Source organism: Wolffia australiana, chromosome 10 (assembly GCF_029677425.1).
Source record: "Wolffia australiana isolate 7733 chromosome 10, ASM2967742v1".
In the NCBI taxonomy this organism is placed as follows: Eukaryota; Viridiplantae; Streptophyta; class Magnoliopsida; order Alismatales; family Araceae; genus Wolffia; species Wolffia australiana.
The window spans coordinates 10,045,820-10,061,838 of record NC_135844.1 but is presented as its reverse complement, the minus strand read 5'-3'; the positions used below and the strand labels follow the sequence as shown (position 1 = coordinate 10,061,838).

The following is a 16,019-nucleotide window of genomic DNA, read 5'->3' as shown; positions in this document are numbered from 1 at the left end:
CAGGATTCGGGTAATTGCCTAAAGCCTGTAGAATGGGAGCAAAGTCTGGGCAATCAGGAGATAGGTCCTTCATCTGTTCAAATCCAATAACCTCGACCTTCATAACATTCAGTAAGTGGACTCGTCTACTCAAAGCATCGGCGACTCGATTCTCAACTCCCCTCTTATGTTTAAGGACAAAGGTATAAGACTGAATGAATTCGACCCACTTAATGTGCCTAGAATTTAATTTCTGCTGGGAGTGGAGATACTTTAAGGCTTCATGGTCAGAGTAGAGGACGAATTTCTTAGAGAGTAAATAATGACGCCAATGACGTAAGGATTGGACAATCGCATAAAACTCTTTGTCATAGGTAGAATACTTAAGCTTAGCATCATTCAACTTCTCACTAAAGAAAGCGATGGGGTGATTTTCTTGACTCAGGACTCCTCCTATTCCTAACCCTGAAGCATCACAGGCGACCTCAAATACTTTATCAAAATCAGGTAAACGGAGAATAGGGGCCAGAGTCATTCTAAGTTTGATCTCCTCAAAGGATTTCTGCGCTTCTACCGTCCATTCAAAATGATTTCCCTTAAGGCATTCAGTCAAGGGTCCCATGATGGTACTAAAGTTGGATATGAATCGCCGGTAGAAAGTTGCAAAACCATGAAAACTATGAACATCATGGGTATTTTTAGGCGTTGGCCACTGGGTTATGGCGTCAATTTTGGCCAGATCAAAGCATACGCCTTGGCCAGATAGGATAAAACCTAAGAACGAAACATGACTGACAAGGAATGAACATTTTTTGGGTGAGCATGACTTTCCATTCATATAATCCGTCCTTTATTTTGAAGGCAGTTTTCCACTCATCTCCCGGACGGATATGGACCTGTGATATCCACTTTTAAGATCGATTTTGGAGAAAATCCTCGAACCAACCATCATATCAAACATATCATCAATACACACTAGAGCAGCGATTCTACTGGCCGCCCTTGAAAAGAGACGTTGGGAGATTTATCTCACGGTGCCTCACGTGTTCACGCGCCAAACTCACGAAACGGAACACGGGGTTGTACACTCCCCTACTCGTCCCGAAGAGACCTTGGGAGGATATCAGCCTCGACTTTGTTTTGGGGCTGCCCAAAACCGCGCGCCACCACGATTCGATCATAGTCGTGGTAGATAGGTTTTCAAAAATGGCACACTTTATTCCATGTTCCAAGACAGCTGACGCCTCCAGGATCACACGACTCTTCTTCGACCACATCGTCAAGCTCCATGGCGTGCCAAAGACCATCCTCTCGGATCGAGACATCAAATTCACTAGCTATTTCTGGAAAATGTTGTGGGTCCTCATGGGCACACAACTCAAGTTCTCCTCGGCATACCATCCTCAAACAGATGGTCAAACTGAGGTTGTTAACCGCAGCCTCGGGAATCTACTGAGATCTATTGTTGGCGACAATGTAGCCACATGGGATCAAGTACCCCCTTGAGTGATGTTTGCCTTCAACTATTCGGTGAATCGCACCACTGGGAAGGCCCCGTTTGAGATCATCTAGGGTCAACTACCACGTCGACCCCTTGACCTCATGCCATTAGACGCACAACATAGAATCTCAGATAATGCATTAGACTTTGCCGAACAAATTAAGAGCATGCACGACATCATACTTTCAGGCATTTCATCCATTAATGAGCCATATAAGACGTCCGCTGATAAGGGTCGAAGGTCAATGTCATTCTCTGAGGGAGAATTAGTCTTGATTAGATTGAGGCCTGAGAGGTACTCTTCAGGTTGCTACGCAGCTCCATGCTCGTAGTGCCGGGCCTTTTCCGATAGCCTAGAAGATCAATGACAACGCCTACGTTATGAGCATCCCGCCAACTTGGGGGATTAGTTCAACGTTTAACGTCAGTGATCTAACCCAATACCTACACTCGCCACCTATCACAGAGCCTCACAGTCGCTCGAGCCTTAGTAGTGATGAGAGTGAGCGTACCCCGATTTCCCCTCCATTCCCTACCCTTGTACGCCACGAAGAGATAGAAACGGTACTGCAGGAGGTAATTCACGTTGAGGGGGAGCGGGTAGGTCGCACTTTTCTAGTCCGCTAGCAGGGACGGCCTTCATCAGACGACACGTGGATTACTGAGGATGACTTGCGATGACTCCGACCGGACCTGATCCATCTACTCGAGGACGCTATGGGTCTTCACTCGCCGGAGTTGAGTTCCTCCCACCCCGGGAAGATGATAGAGGACCACCCAGCGGACACCAAGCCCGGATGACTCCAGCCACGCTGAGCTGCTCGCGCCAATGCTCGTGACCCGGAGTTTAAGTACTCCGCGTAAGCATCTTATCTTCCTTTTATTTGTTTTATCTTTTCGTATTTTCGTTCTTGTATCTTATGGAGTAGGCTGGTGTTGGGCCTCGTCCTTGTCATGTTTTTACTTTCAATTGTAACCATTTCAGAGAGACTGAACAATGTCTCGTGACGGTTCGTCCTCCCCACGTCCTCACTTGGCACCTATCCTCATTATATAAGGGGATAGCATGCCCAAGTGAAAGGTTGAGTCATTTCTTGAAGGAAATATCCAATTCTTGTCTCTACCTTATCGTAGCTAGAGTGCAGAGAGGATTGGCTGCCCTCGCCCACGTCGAGACCACTCGGTGGAGTAGAGCCCGCGTCCCCCACGTCGAGACCACTCCGTGGGAACACGTTCAATTGTCTTCGTCGAGATCACTCCGAAGACGCCTAAAGATTCAAGAAACCACACCACCTTGGGAAGACGTCGCCGGTCGTCCTCGTCTAGATCACTCGGGGTACGCTCCGACGACATCACCTCCTACGGCTCATTCGCCACCGGCAAAAATCCATCACTGATCAAGAAACGCCACTTCCTGAGGTTTCTTGGTTTGGGTTGCCTTCTTCAAGAAGAGCAAGAAACGCCATTCAATCGAGTCTTCCTCGGTGGTTCCTTCCAAGAAGTCTCCTTCTTGAAGATCTTGCACCACCCATCGCTGCCGTTTCTACCTCTACCACTCGCCCGCGCTGCCCCGCCAGCCCGTTCAACCTGCCGCACGCACACGATCACCCTTCCGCGCCTAGTCTTGCTGCTATGCGCACGCCGGCGTTCACCCCTCCGCACGCCCACCACCTTTCCACCTGCTGCCACGCGCGCAAGAACCCCCCCCTCCCGCGCGCTCGTCTCTGATAATCCCAAATTTTAATCAAGTGGGGTTAGTCAAAAGAAACATATATTGAAAAGAAATACATAAAAAAACTCATCATTATACATGCTTAAATGATGACAAAATTTTATTTATCAAATACCCCCCAACTTAGATCATTACTAGTCCCATAGTAATGAAACATAAAGATAAATGATGATCAATTATTGACTCCTTGTTTTTGATAGCTCTTGCTTTTAGCTCATCAAGAGAAGTCCTTTGTCAATTGAACATGGTCAGCTTTCAGACAAATTCCCAAAAGATATATTTCAGCCTTAACCAAAACTAAATACACTTCTGATCTATGAAACATATATATGGAACAAGCTTGAGTTAACACCACAAGCGCATTACTGAACACGGCGTGGAGAGCACTGCTAGTATTTTCTCCTTACTAACGGCTATAATATAATCAGCTCAAACATATGGGAGACAGCTTTTCCACTTTTCTTTTATTGCACATTTTTCTGCATTTTTGTCCTTTTGAAATGACGTATCAACTTTGTGCAGCTTTTCTTTTCTTCTAAATTTTAGTGGCGCTTATCCACAACCCATATGCTGTCCATAGTAGATCGGCAGCTTATTTCCCCGAAGAGGTTTTGTATCCCTCTATAGCTTAGGGAGCTTCACTCACATCAATATTTAATACTGCCTTTGAGTCAACACTAGCAATTCTCTCCACTAAAGCAAAAAATTTCATGCATGTAAGTGTGAACTCAACCTGAGGTGGGTGATAAGGTGAGAGAAATATAATGATAAGAATTGTGAAATCAAACTAGTATGAACATCCATGCACTTAGTTAGGCTTATCTCACCTTGGGTTTACTTTGGCTGTCAATTCTTTTAACTCCAAACATTCTTGAGAAGATTTTAAGTACTCGATCTATCATTACTTAGATATCAACTGAGATCATCATCCTTCTTCAGAAAAATAATTTTATGATACCCCCCCCTCTTTAAAACATGGCGTGTTCCTACATGCTTATTGATGCCGGACGTCGTCTCAACGGCGTCCAACCGTCACCGAAGGAAGGAACTCGGTGTCGTATCGCTAACTAATCGGGTTACGTCCACGACGTCAACCGATGGATATGCGGAGAACAGAAATACATGTATGACGATAACGAGGACGATGGTTCTACAACGGTACGTGCAATGCGCCGACAAGCTATGAGAGCCAACCCGGAGCGGGGACGGGGTCGCCAAGCTGGGTCGGACCAGCCCTCCAAGTCGTCCGAGGTGGGTCGAGGGCGCGCACGCCGTCTAATGGGGTAACTCCCACTGGAATGCTCACACGCGTCGGGGCGTCCCGACTCGTACCGGACAGGTAAGACGCTCGTCTTTATTTCGTCGTTCTCTCAATCTGTCCCACTCACCTATCTAACCCGAGCGCGGTGGGGGCAATACGAAAGAATACTGACAGAAATAAATGACGTAAAGAGGCTAGGGAAAATAGGGTACCTTCGTCGCGCTGGCGACGGGATTTTAGCACCAACTAGTTCCGGAGGAGGGAGTTGTCGGGTGCGCCGGGGGTTGACTGGTGCGGAGGAGCGGTTGTGCACAGTCAGCGCGGAGCGATGCAGGGAGGCGTGGTCGACGGCAGTGGGCGCGCGGTTGGTGCGGCGGCGGGCGCGCGGTCGGCGCGGCGGCGGGTACGCGGTCAGCGCGGCGGCGGGCGTGCGGCGGCGCGCGCGGCGGTGGGCGCGCGCGGCGGCGGGCACGCAGGGCCGGCACGTGACGGGGCGCGGTCGGCGCGGCGGCGCGCGCTGGCGGTGAGCGCGCGCGGCGGGCGCGGGGGGAGGGCGCGCGACGGCGCGGCGGCGGCCGACGCGTCGGCGCGACGGGCGGGCGCTGCGGCGGCGCGCGGCGGCGCTGCTGGCGGCGGGCGGCGGCGGCGATGGCGGATGCGTGGCATGCGGCGCTGGCGGCGGGCGCGCGGCGGCGGCGGCGCGGCGCGGCGGGCGGCGGCGGCGTGGCGTGGCGGCGCGGCTTCCCTTCCTCTTTCCTTCCCCTTTCTCCTCCTCCTCCTTTCTTCTTCTTCCTTCTCCTCTTCTTCTTCTTTCTTCTATTCTTCTCCACGACCTGACCCTTCTTCTCAAAATACCATGCTTCAAAATTTAGGTCAAGTGAGGGGAAGCGCCCACCTCTTCCCCTTATATATGGGTGAAGATAGGCCCTTCCTTAAGTCCAAAAACAACAGAACAAAACAAGGAAAGGAAAGGAAATAATGAAAACGGGCTTGTCAGGCCCAACATAAAAAGGGAGGGGGGGGGGAAGAGTTCCTCATATGGATCCTTCCCCGCTACACGACAACACGATAAAACCGAAAAGCTATAGAATAAGGTAACCGAAGGTGTCGGTGTGCTCCGGTGGTCGGCGTCCGCGTCATGCCGAGTAACGGATGCGGGATCCCGTGTTGCTGCGGCGGCTCGTCGTGGTGGCTGGACTCGTCTCGGTGGCGAGCTGGGTAGTGTCGGCTCCTCGGGTGCTGGGTCGGGGAAGTCCTGCTGCTCCTCTGCTGCTGGCTCGATGACGTCCGGTGGTGACGCGCCATCACTTATGATTAATATAATTGAAACAATCAGAGAGAGAGAAAGCTAACCGAGGATGTGGAGTTAGTGGAGATTGAGTGAAGTTGGTGAAGATGTTGTCTGACCCGTTTTTCAGTTGATGCTTTGGAAAACTAAACCTGCAAACTTAACAAAAGAAAAAAAAAGGAAAGAAAACAGAAGAACACTAAATCATGCTAGCATTTTTTTTTAGACTTATCTAGAGGTATATTGATAGGTCCATGTAAATCCTCATTTTGCAAATAGGCTTTAAGTCATTGTCCATTTACTGTGAAGCATTTTTGAGATTGGGGATCTATAATTACAACTGCTCCATTTTCAAAGACTTCCTTGACAATAAAGGGTCCATCCCACCTAGTCTTTAATTTTCCAGGAAATAATTTCAACCTTGAATTATAAAGCCAAACTTTCTGATTTTCTACAAATATCCTTCTCCTAAGATTTTTATCATGAAATGCTTTCATTTTGGCTTTATATATTTTAGAATTCTCATATGCCTCATTCCTAATTTCTTCCAACTCATGTAATTGAAGTATTCTATGCTTTCCTGCTTTATCCAAAGAAACATTAAGCCTCCTAATTGCCCACAAAGCTTTATGTTCTAATTCTAAAGGTAAATGGCAAGCTTTTCCATAAATCATTCGAAAGGGAGACATTCCTAAAGGAGTTTTATAAGCAGTCCTATAAGCCCATAATGCCTCTTCCAATTTCTTTGACCAATCTTTCCCATCAGGACGTATTATTTTTCTAAGTATTTTCTTAACCTCTCTATTACTCAAATCTACCTGACCATTAGCTTGAGGGTGATAAGGAGTTGTGACTCGATGATGTGCTCCAAAATTCTTTAGAAGGTTTCTGAAATTATAATTTGTAAAATGAGAACCTCCATCACTAATTATAGCTCTAGGACACCCATATCTATAAAAGATATTCTTTTCTATAAAATTCACCACTACTTTACTATCATTGGTCTTGGTAGGTATAGCTTCTACCCATTTTGACACATAATCTACTGCCATCAAAATATACTCATAACCATAAGAGTTTGGGAATGGCCCCATAAAATCTATTCCCCATAAATCAAAGATTTCTACTTCTAGCATAGGCTTTAAAGGCATACGGTCTCTCTTATTAATATTAATCGAGGCTTGACATACTAAGCATGTGGTGTAAAATTTTTGAGCATATTGAAATAAAGAAGGCCAGAAAAACCCTGATTCTAAAACTTTATGAGCTGCTACCTTAGCAGAGTAGTGTCCTCCTCCTGGTTTCGCATGAAAAAATTCCAAAATACTTTTTTGCTCTGTTTTTGGTACACACCTTCTTAAGATTTGATTGATTCCTTGATGAAATAACTCTGGCTCCTCCCAAAAATATAATCTGTTGTCTTTGATAAGTTTCTTTGTTTCATGTGATGTCCATCCTGTAGGTATTTTTCCTGAAACAATAAAATTCACCATATGTGCAAACCAAGGAAGTTCTGTTCCTTGTGCTGTTAGAACATGTTGATCAGTAAAATAATCATCTATTAAAGTTGGTTGCATACCACTTATCCTAGACAGATGATCAGCAACTACATTTTCACACCCTTTTTTATCCTTGATTTCTAAATCAAATTCCTGGAGTAATAGGACCCATCTAATCAATCTAGGTTTAGCTTATTTCTTTGATAACAAATATTTAATTGCTGCATAATCAGAAAATACAGTAATTTTACTTCCTAAAAGATAAGATCTAAACTTTTCTAAAGAAAGTATAATTGCTAGTAATTCCTTTTCTGTAGTGGTATAATTAAGTTGTGCATCCATTAAGGTTCTACTAGCATAATAAATAGCCACAAGTTTCTTATTTTTTCTCTGGCCTAAAACTGCTCCTACAGCATAATCTGAAGCATCACACATCAATTCAAATGGCAAGGTCCAGTCAGGACCTTGCAAGATAGGTGCTTGTATGAGTGCTTCCTTTAATTTTTCAAAAGCAGCTTTTGCCTCATTATTTAATTCAAAATCATTATTTTTAGATGACAGAAGATTTGTAAGTGGTCTTGAAATGTTTCCAAAATTTAAAATGAACCTTCTGTAGAAACCTGCATGTCCAAGGAAACCCCTAAGGATTTTTAGATTTGTTGGAGGTGGGAGGCGCTGGATGATCTCTATTTTTGCCTTGTCCACTTCCAGTCCACGATGGCTTACCAAGTGTCCCAGCACTACTCCCTCCTGCACCATAAAATGAGATTTTTCCCAACTTAGTACAAGGTTAGATTCAATACACCTTTTCAATACTTTAGTGAGATTTAATAAACAATTTTCAAATGTACTCCCAAAGACAGAAAAGTCATTCATGAATATTTCTAAACATTCCCCTACTAAGTCAGAAAATAAAGCACTCATGCACCTTTGGAATGTTGTTGGAGCATTGCACAAACCAAAAGGCATACGCCTGAAAGCATAAGTTCCTACAGGAGTAGTAAATGTTGTTTTCTCTTGATCTTCAGGATGAATATTAACTTGATTGTATCCTGAATATCCATCAAGAAAACAGAAAAAATTTTGCCCTGATAATTTTTCTAAAATTTGATCAATAAAGGGTAATGGGTAATGATCTTTCTTAGTAGCTTTATTGAGTTTCCTATAATCTATGCATACTCTCCATCCAGTTGGCAATCGTTTCTGAACCTCTTCTCCTTTCTCATTTACCTCAACAGTTATTCCAGATTTCTTTGGTACCATATGAACTGGAGACCCATTTACTATCAGATATAGCATAAATAATCCCTGCTTTTAACCATTTCAAAATTTATTTCTCAAGGACTTCTCTCATGTAAGGATTTAGCCTTCTCTGATGCTCTCTACATGGTCTAGATTCTTCTTCCAAAAATATTCGGTGCTCACAAATGGAAGGTTGAATCCCTCTTATGTCATCAAATGTCCATCCTAAGGCATTCCTATGATCTCTAAGAACCCTAAGTAGATCCATTTCTTGGGTTTGGGTAAGAGATGCTGATGGAGGACCATCTCGAGGACGACGCCACGAGATGTCGTCAGCCACGCCGAGCAGCTCGCGCTGATGCTCGCCACCCGGGGTTTAAGTACCCCGCGTAAGAACTTTTATCTTTTTACTTATGCTCATTTTCATGTGTGTTTGTATTTTTGGATTCGTGGACTGGGCCAATGTTGTTGGGCCCCGTCCTCGTCATTTTTACTTTTTATGTTTGTGTTTTGAATTTTTAAGGGAGGCCGAACCACGTCTCACGACGGTTCGTCCTCTCCCACGTTCACTTGGCACCCATCCTCACTATATAAGGGGATGGCATGCCCAAGGAACACCTTGGAGTCATTGTTGAAAAGTTTATTCACAATTCGTCTCCCCCCCTATCGTAGAGAGTAGTGTAGGGGGTTTGGCTAGCCCCACCCCACGTTGAGATCACTCCGTGGGTAGAGCCCACGTCTCCCCGTCGAGATCACTCCGAGGGAGATGTGTTAAAGCGCGCCGTCGAGATCACTCCGGTGTGAAGAAAGAGTTTCAAGAAGCCGCCGCCATCAAGAATCGAAAGAGGCCTTCGTCGAGATTACTCCGGGGGTCTTGGGAGATTCAAGAAGCATCGCCGACACGCCATCAACCGGGGAAATCTGCTCCGTCGAGGGAGCACACCCCAGATCCGTCAAGAACTCCTCTTTCTTGGAGGGTTCTTGGTTGTTACAGTTCAAGAAAGCCATTTCTTGGTACCTTTTTCCACCCTTCCACCATTTCTTGATCCCCCACCCCCCTTTCCCATCGTTTCTTGATTCCCAACCGCCTCGTCTTGCCTTTCTTGATCGCCCACCCTCCTTTCCCCATCGTTTTTTGATTCCCAACCGCCTCGTCTTGCCTTTCTTGATCGCCCCCCCCCTTTCCCCATCATTTCTTGATTCCCAACCGCCTCGTCTTGCCTTTCTTGATCGCCCACTCTCCTTTCCCCATCGTTTCTTGATTCCCAACCGCCTCGTCTTGCCTTTCTTGATCGCCCACCCTCCTTTCCCCATCGTTTCTTGATTCCCAACCGCCTCGTCTTGCCTTTCTTGATCGCCCACCCCCCTTTCCCCTTCTTTTTTTGTTTCCCAACTGCTTCGTCTTTCCTTTTTTTGTTTCCTTCCCTCCTTTCTCCCATCGCTTGATTCCCAACCGCCTCGTCTTGCCTTTCTTGATCGCCCACCCTCCTTTCCCCATCGTTTCTTGATCCCCAACCGCATCCTCTTGTCTTTCTTGATCGCCCACTTTCTTTCCCCTTGATTTCTTGATTTCTTGATTTCTTGAATTCTTGATTTCATGATTTCTTGATTTCTTGATCTCACCATATCTCCTTGATTCCCCTTCGTTCTCCCCTTCGCTCTCATCTTTCTTGATTTCTTGTTTCCCACCCTCTACGCCATAACCGATTACTTGGTTTTCTGCCCCACCCCACGACTATTCCCACGATACTTGGTTCGCTGTCTTGCCCGCCCACGACCACGACTCGCGTGCGCCAGCCAAGCGCGCGCCTTGTGCGCCCTCTGCTCCGACTTTTGTTGCACGCCACCCGTGGACTCAGCTCTCTGCTGGTAGTTACGACCACACCGTCCGCACCCGGTTTTGTCCTTGCCAACGACACTCGTCCGCACGACCCGACACTAAGCATCCGCTCGACGACTTGGACGCCTTGGACTAAGCGATACAAAGGTCAGTCTCGTCTCCCCTCTATAAACTCCAGTATTATTATCTTCGACAGTCTCGTCTTCCCCTATCACGTCCGCTACCGTGATATTCGCGAACATCATCGGATAGGACTAGCCACCTTGTCGAGCATAGGGATTCTTGTGGTAGACGGACTGTCATCCGACTTGGACGCCGAACGCTCCAGGGCTGTTAGATGCCCCTCACTTAGTAGACGTCTAGTAGGTCCAGCGAGTCATTGGGAGTTTGATCTTAGGTTCACTCGTCTCTCATTGATCGGTACGGCCGACGTCGCTATCCGTCAAGTCCTTATCTGCTCATTCGTATTTTCTCATCATTCGGCTTACATCCCATACATTCGCATCATAACCCTGTGACGTGAAACGCGCCGATCGATCCCGGCCGTCGTCGTATCACATCAGATGCAGATATAATCACAGGTAAAGTCTTCATGTAATCTAAATAGGCATATTTAAGAGAAGATGGTAAAGGTTTTAATTCTAAGGGAATTTCTATTGAAGTGGTTTTATCCACTTTTTCTGAATCCAATTCTTCTATACTCAATAGGTACTCCATTGCCTCAATATCTTCATTTTCTTCTTCACAAAATTTGAATTCCTCATTGCTTCCCAATGGGCATTTTATCATTTTAGAAATATCAATCTTAACTCTTTCATTCCCTATCTTAAATTCAACAGTCCCCTTATCCCAATCCATAATTGTCCTAGCTGTCACTAAAAAGGGTCTTCCTAAAATGATGGGAGCTAAACTGATATCTCCTTTAACTTTCACATCTGTAACAATGAAATCTACAGGAATTTCACAATTCTCCACATCAATCATGATATCCATCAATTTGCCCTTAGGTTGTCTAACTATTCCATCAGCTAGTAATAAATCCATGCTAATTTCTTCTAATTCTCCAAATCCATATTCTTCATATAATGCTGTAGGGATAATACTAATGCTTGCTCCAGTATCTAATAAAGCTCTAGAAAATAACCTTCCTCCAATCTCACAAGTAATAAATGGAGCTCCTGGATCTCTCATTTTTATAGGATTAGAATTCAAAATACTGGAAGCATTTTCTGATAATTTCACTGCCTTTCTAGGCTTTCCACTAGTACATGAATCCTTAAGATATTTTTTTAATGAGGGGGCACACTTAATCATATCTTCTACAGCTACTGACATGGTGGCTTGCTTAAAATTTTCTAGAAGCCTAGTTTCCTACTCACAAACAAGCTTCTTTCTGTTTAGAGCAGAGGGATAAGGAATGTCTTGGGCATGAGTTGAAGGTAAAGGCTCTTTCTTATGAGAAAGCTCCTTTTCTTCATCCTCATACTCATCTTCATTTCTAGAATTTTTTAAAGACACATGAGGATCTGGAAGTTCTTTTCCCTTTCTCAGTCTTGAAATTGCCAAAATTTCAAGATCCTCATGATTCTCTTCTTCAGGAAAAGACTTTTCTATATGGAATAAATTACAAGGATTTATACTAGCTTGAGTTGGAAATCAACCTTGTTGGGAGTTATAGTCAACTCCTTTACCTCCCATGTTCACTTGATCCCATTGTGAAGCTCTCTAGCAGTCTTCTGGTTTGCTCTTGAGATTCTAACATTTGCTTAGTTCAGAAGTCCATCATCATTTGCATCCACATTTCCATCTCTGTTCTAAGCTTTTAGTTATGTTTTTCTATCATATCTGAAATTACAGGAGTTAGTGAAGAAAAATCTTGAAGGGGTTCTGATTGAACCTGATAGGGTTGTTGAGGTTGATTCTGAAATTGGAGTTTTGGCTGAAATTGTGGTTTATTTCCTTGGTTGAAGCTTTCTGCATTGTAGTTGTTTCTCTTCTGTCCAGCCCAAGAAGGTTGTTGTTGATTGAATGCATTAACCTCTTCCTCTATGGGCTCACAAGCTCCATCCTCATGATCCTTGCTGAAACAGAGAGAGCAGATTTTAGCTTTAACAATAGGAGAATTATTTAGAAAAGCATTTTTCAAGGTTGAGGTTAGCTCTTCTAATTTACGGTTGGTCTCTTTGATTCCTGCATGTAATTCTGGTTCTTTGATGTTGACTTGCAAAGCACCTCCTCTATTTGGCTGTGAGTTCCTTCCATTGTGATTTGCTCCTATTTCCTGTAAGTCAGTTTCTGCTGCTCTCTCTAGCATATCAAAAACTTCATCTTCATAGGCAGTATAAAAAGTCCCTCCAGTAGCTAGATTTACTTTATTCTTCATAAAATCTGACAATGTATCATAAAATATTTGAGCTAATTGACAAATTTCAATACCATGATGAGGACATTTTCTAATTAAATCATTAAATCTTTCCCATGCCTCACTAAATGCCTCATTTTCATGATAATGAAAATTATAAATTTATCTTCTGTAAAAATTTGTTTTGGAAAGATTTTACAAATTTTTTTGTAAAATTTTTGCATTTCTTCCCAAGATCTAAATGTAATACCTAAATTTTGATACCATGCAAAAGCTTTGTCTTTTAAAGTTAATCGAAAATATTTCATTTTTAAAGCTTTAGTAGATAGACGTGGTACATTTTAAGAAGAACATCTGATATGGAAGTCATCTAAAAATTCTAAAGGATTCTGTGAAGTATGACCATTGAATTCAGGTAAAGAATTTATTAAAGCATTGTCATACCTGAACATGACTCCTTCTCCCACATTTATATTTATATCAGTTTGCCTTATGCTCCCTGATGGTGTTAATCTATCTAGCATTGTTCTCCTTCTATCTTGATGGGGATGTCGTTCTTCTGCCATGCTTTGCTTCTCTTGATCTTGCTTTGTGATTGATGAATCTGGAAATGAGTGCTTTGGTAGATTCACCTCTTCTTCTATTCTTCCACAAGCTTTAGACCTTGTTACTACCATAAATCCCAAACCAAGATGTTAGAAATATAATGAGCTGAGGGGTTTTAATCCTTCAGCTTATATAAAAAATAAACAGAAATAATTGAACAGAAATATTTTTCACTGATTAACCGTGCTCCCCGGCAACGGCGCAAGTTGATAATCCCAAATTTTAATGTTTTTAAATAATGATTTTTAGATTTTGTTTATCTTATCAATGTGTGAGGATCTGAGATTATTCAACAAATAAATTACCTCACTAACCTAGGGTAAGTAAGGGTCGAACCACAAGGAGCAGGTATTTCAATTTAATTTATATTTCAATTCAATCAATAATTGTTTTAAGATAGATTTAAGATATCAAGTTTTTGAAATAAGAGTAAAGATTTAACTATCTTAAATTTGACTTTTTTTAATTTAAGATTTATTAATTCAAAATTCAAATTCAAATCTCATATAGATCTGGACTTGGTCCAAGTCCAGATCTCTCTGAGATAAGCACTACACAGCTATGTGCGGTGCTGTGTAGTGGCACGCGGCTGTGCGCTGCGGCTGCGCAGTGGCGCGCGGCTGTGCGCTGCCTACGGCTGTGTGCTGCAGCTACGCAGTAGTGCACTGTGCATGGCTGTGCGCTGCGGCTGCGCAGCGGCGCGCGGCTGTGCGCTATGGCTGCGCACGGCTGTGCGGTAGTGCACTGCACGTGCAGATGCAGTGCACTCACACAGAGTTGTGTATGAAAACACAAATCTAAGAGTAGAATTAATAGGAAATGTTGGATACTTTGGAAAGTAATAACTCTATACTTTCCAATCCAACTTAACCTGTCTAAAAATGATTTTAACAAGAACTGGATTCTAAGAAATCACACATACCTTGTATCACGCCCCTTCATGGCTAGGAAGTGATCCTTCTTCTTGGAATCTTCTCAGCTTTGTCTCCTCACTTGGCTCAATTGCTCATCAACAATAGAGGGTCTATAGAACTTTGATTGCAAACAACACTCCACTCTTCCAACAAAAATTCTAGACAACTTAATATTGTTTTTGAGAAAGTATTTATAGGATTTCTTCGCTCTAAACTACTTGGATCATTTGAATGGTCCAGCTTGATTCATGATCGCCATTTGACTTGGTTCATGTTGATGCATAACCGCCTTTTGACTTTGTCCATTTTGATCTATAACTGATATTTGACTTGGTCCAGACGCACTCCTTGATCCATAACTGATATTTGACTTGGTCCAGGCGCCTTCCTTAATCCATGTGCATTATCTCCAACTAAGTATCTGTACTTATTTAAATAAAGATGAGATCTAATCCAATTGATTCATAGAATCAAGTGGGGTTAGTCAAAAGAAACATATATTGAAAAGAAATACATAAAAACACTCATCATTATATATGCTTAAATGATGTCAAAATTATATTTATTAGTCTCCGCACACTGCCCGCTGCTGCTCGTGCCAGACCGTGTCGTTGCCCGCACGAGCTCCCACCTGCGCGCCTGTTGCGCGCCTGCCGCGTGCCTGCAGGAATCTGCCCGTTTACGCACCGCCACCCACCGGTCGCCGCTACCCGTGCCTGGCCGCGCCGCTGTCCACTCACGCTCCTGGCCTCGCCACTTGCCGCCCTTCAAACTCGCCACTACACGCATAAGACCCCGCACGCACGGGCGTTGCGCGTACCTCGCGCCACCCCTCCTTGCCACACTGGAGCCTGCCTGCCGGTCTGGGTCCGCGCGTGAGTACCCTGTCCGCTCACGCCGATCCCTCAGCCAATTGCGGGATTCCCTTGTCGCGCCCGGTGCTGCCGACTGCCTGCCGTCACCTGCGAGCCACCTCCGACGTTCGTTTTGCCCCATTCTTGCCAGTCAGTCGTCTTCATCATTAGGCATCCTACGCAACCCTTCGTGTCATGGACTACTGTCGAATCAGGTACCTATCCGTCTTCCTTCCATCAATTCCAGTATTATTACTCACTGTAGTGCCGTCATCTCCTATCGCTTCCTCTGTCGAGTTTACACGAATATTCTCTATAGGATAGCCATACGTGTTGCATCAATGACAATATCATGCTCATTCAAGAGCTAGCCCAGTCCTTAAATGCTCATATTTGGGGCTCAAATGTCATCATCAAACTAGATTTGAAGAAGGCCTTTGATCGAGTTGAGTGGAACTTCCTTACTGAAGTGTTGAGGCGCTTTGGATTCACAGATGCGTTCATCAATCTTGTCGATGCCTGCATTAGAGAGAATCATTTATCTCTCTTGATGGATGGAAACTCCACTGGTTTCTTCATAACCACGAGAGGTCTAAGGCAAGGTGATCCTATCTCGCCCACCCTTTTTATATTGTTAGAGGAGGTATTCAATTGATCGCTCACACGTACGATCGACCACGACCTCATCCAACTGTATTATACGAAAAGGGGCTGCCCAATCCTCTCGCACTCTCTATTTGCCGATGATGCCATCATCTTCCTCAATGGATCCAAAAGATCCATTAAGGAATTTATGAGTGTCCTTACAGCGTACGAGAAAGTTTCGGGCCAGCTCTTCAATGTGATGTAATACGACCTGCCGAGATTGATCGGCTCGTATTACGTCACAGGAATATGATGCGATGTCGTGAGATGCAAATCGGTGTACGGATGAAAACAAA

The 16,019-nt window shown here is 44.3% G+C and overlaps 1 non-coding gene across 1 annotated transcript; it reads left to right on the top strand.

Annotated features, from left to right (window-relative positions):
• The first annotated feature begins 12,776 nt into the window (after positions 1 to 12,776).
• On the top strand, positions 12,777 to 12,877 carry LOC144708983 (small nucleolar RNA R71). The gene has a single exon (XR_013582930.1). It is a non-coding gene; the product is annotated as a small nucleolar RNA R71 (small nucleolar RNA).
• Positions 12,878 to 16,019: the final 3,142 nt, after the last annotated feature.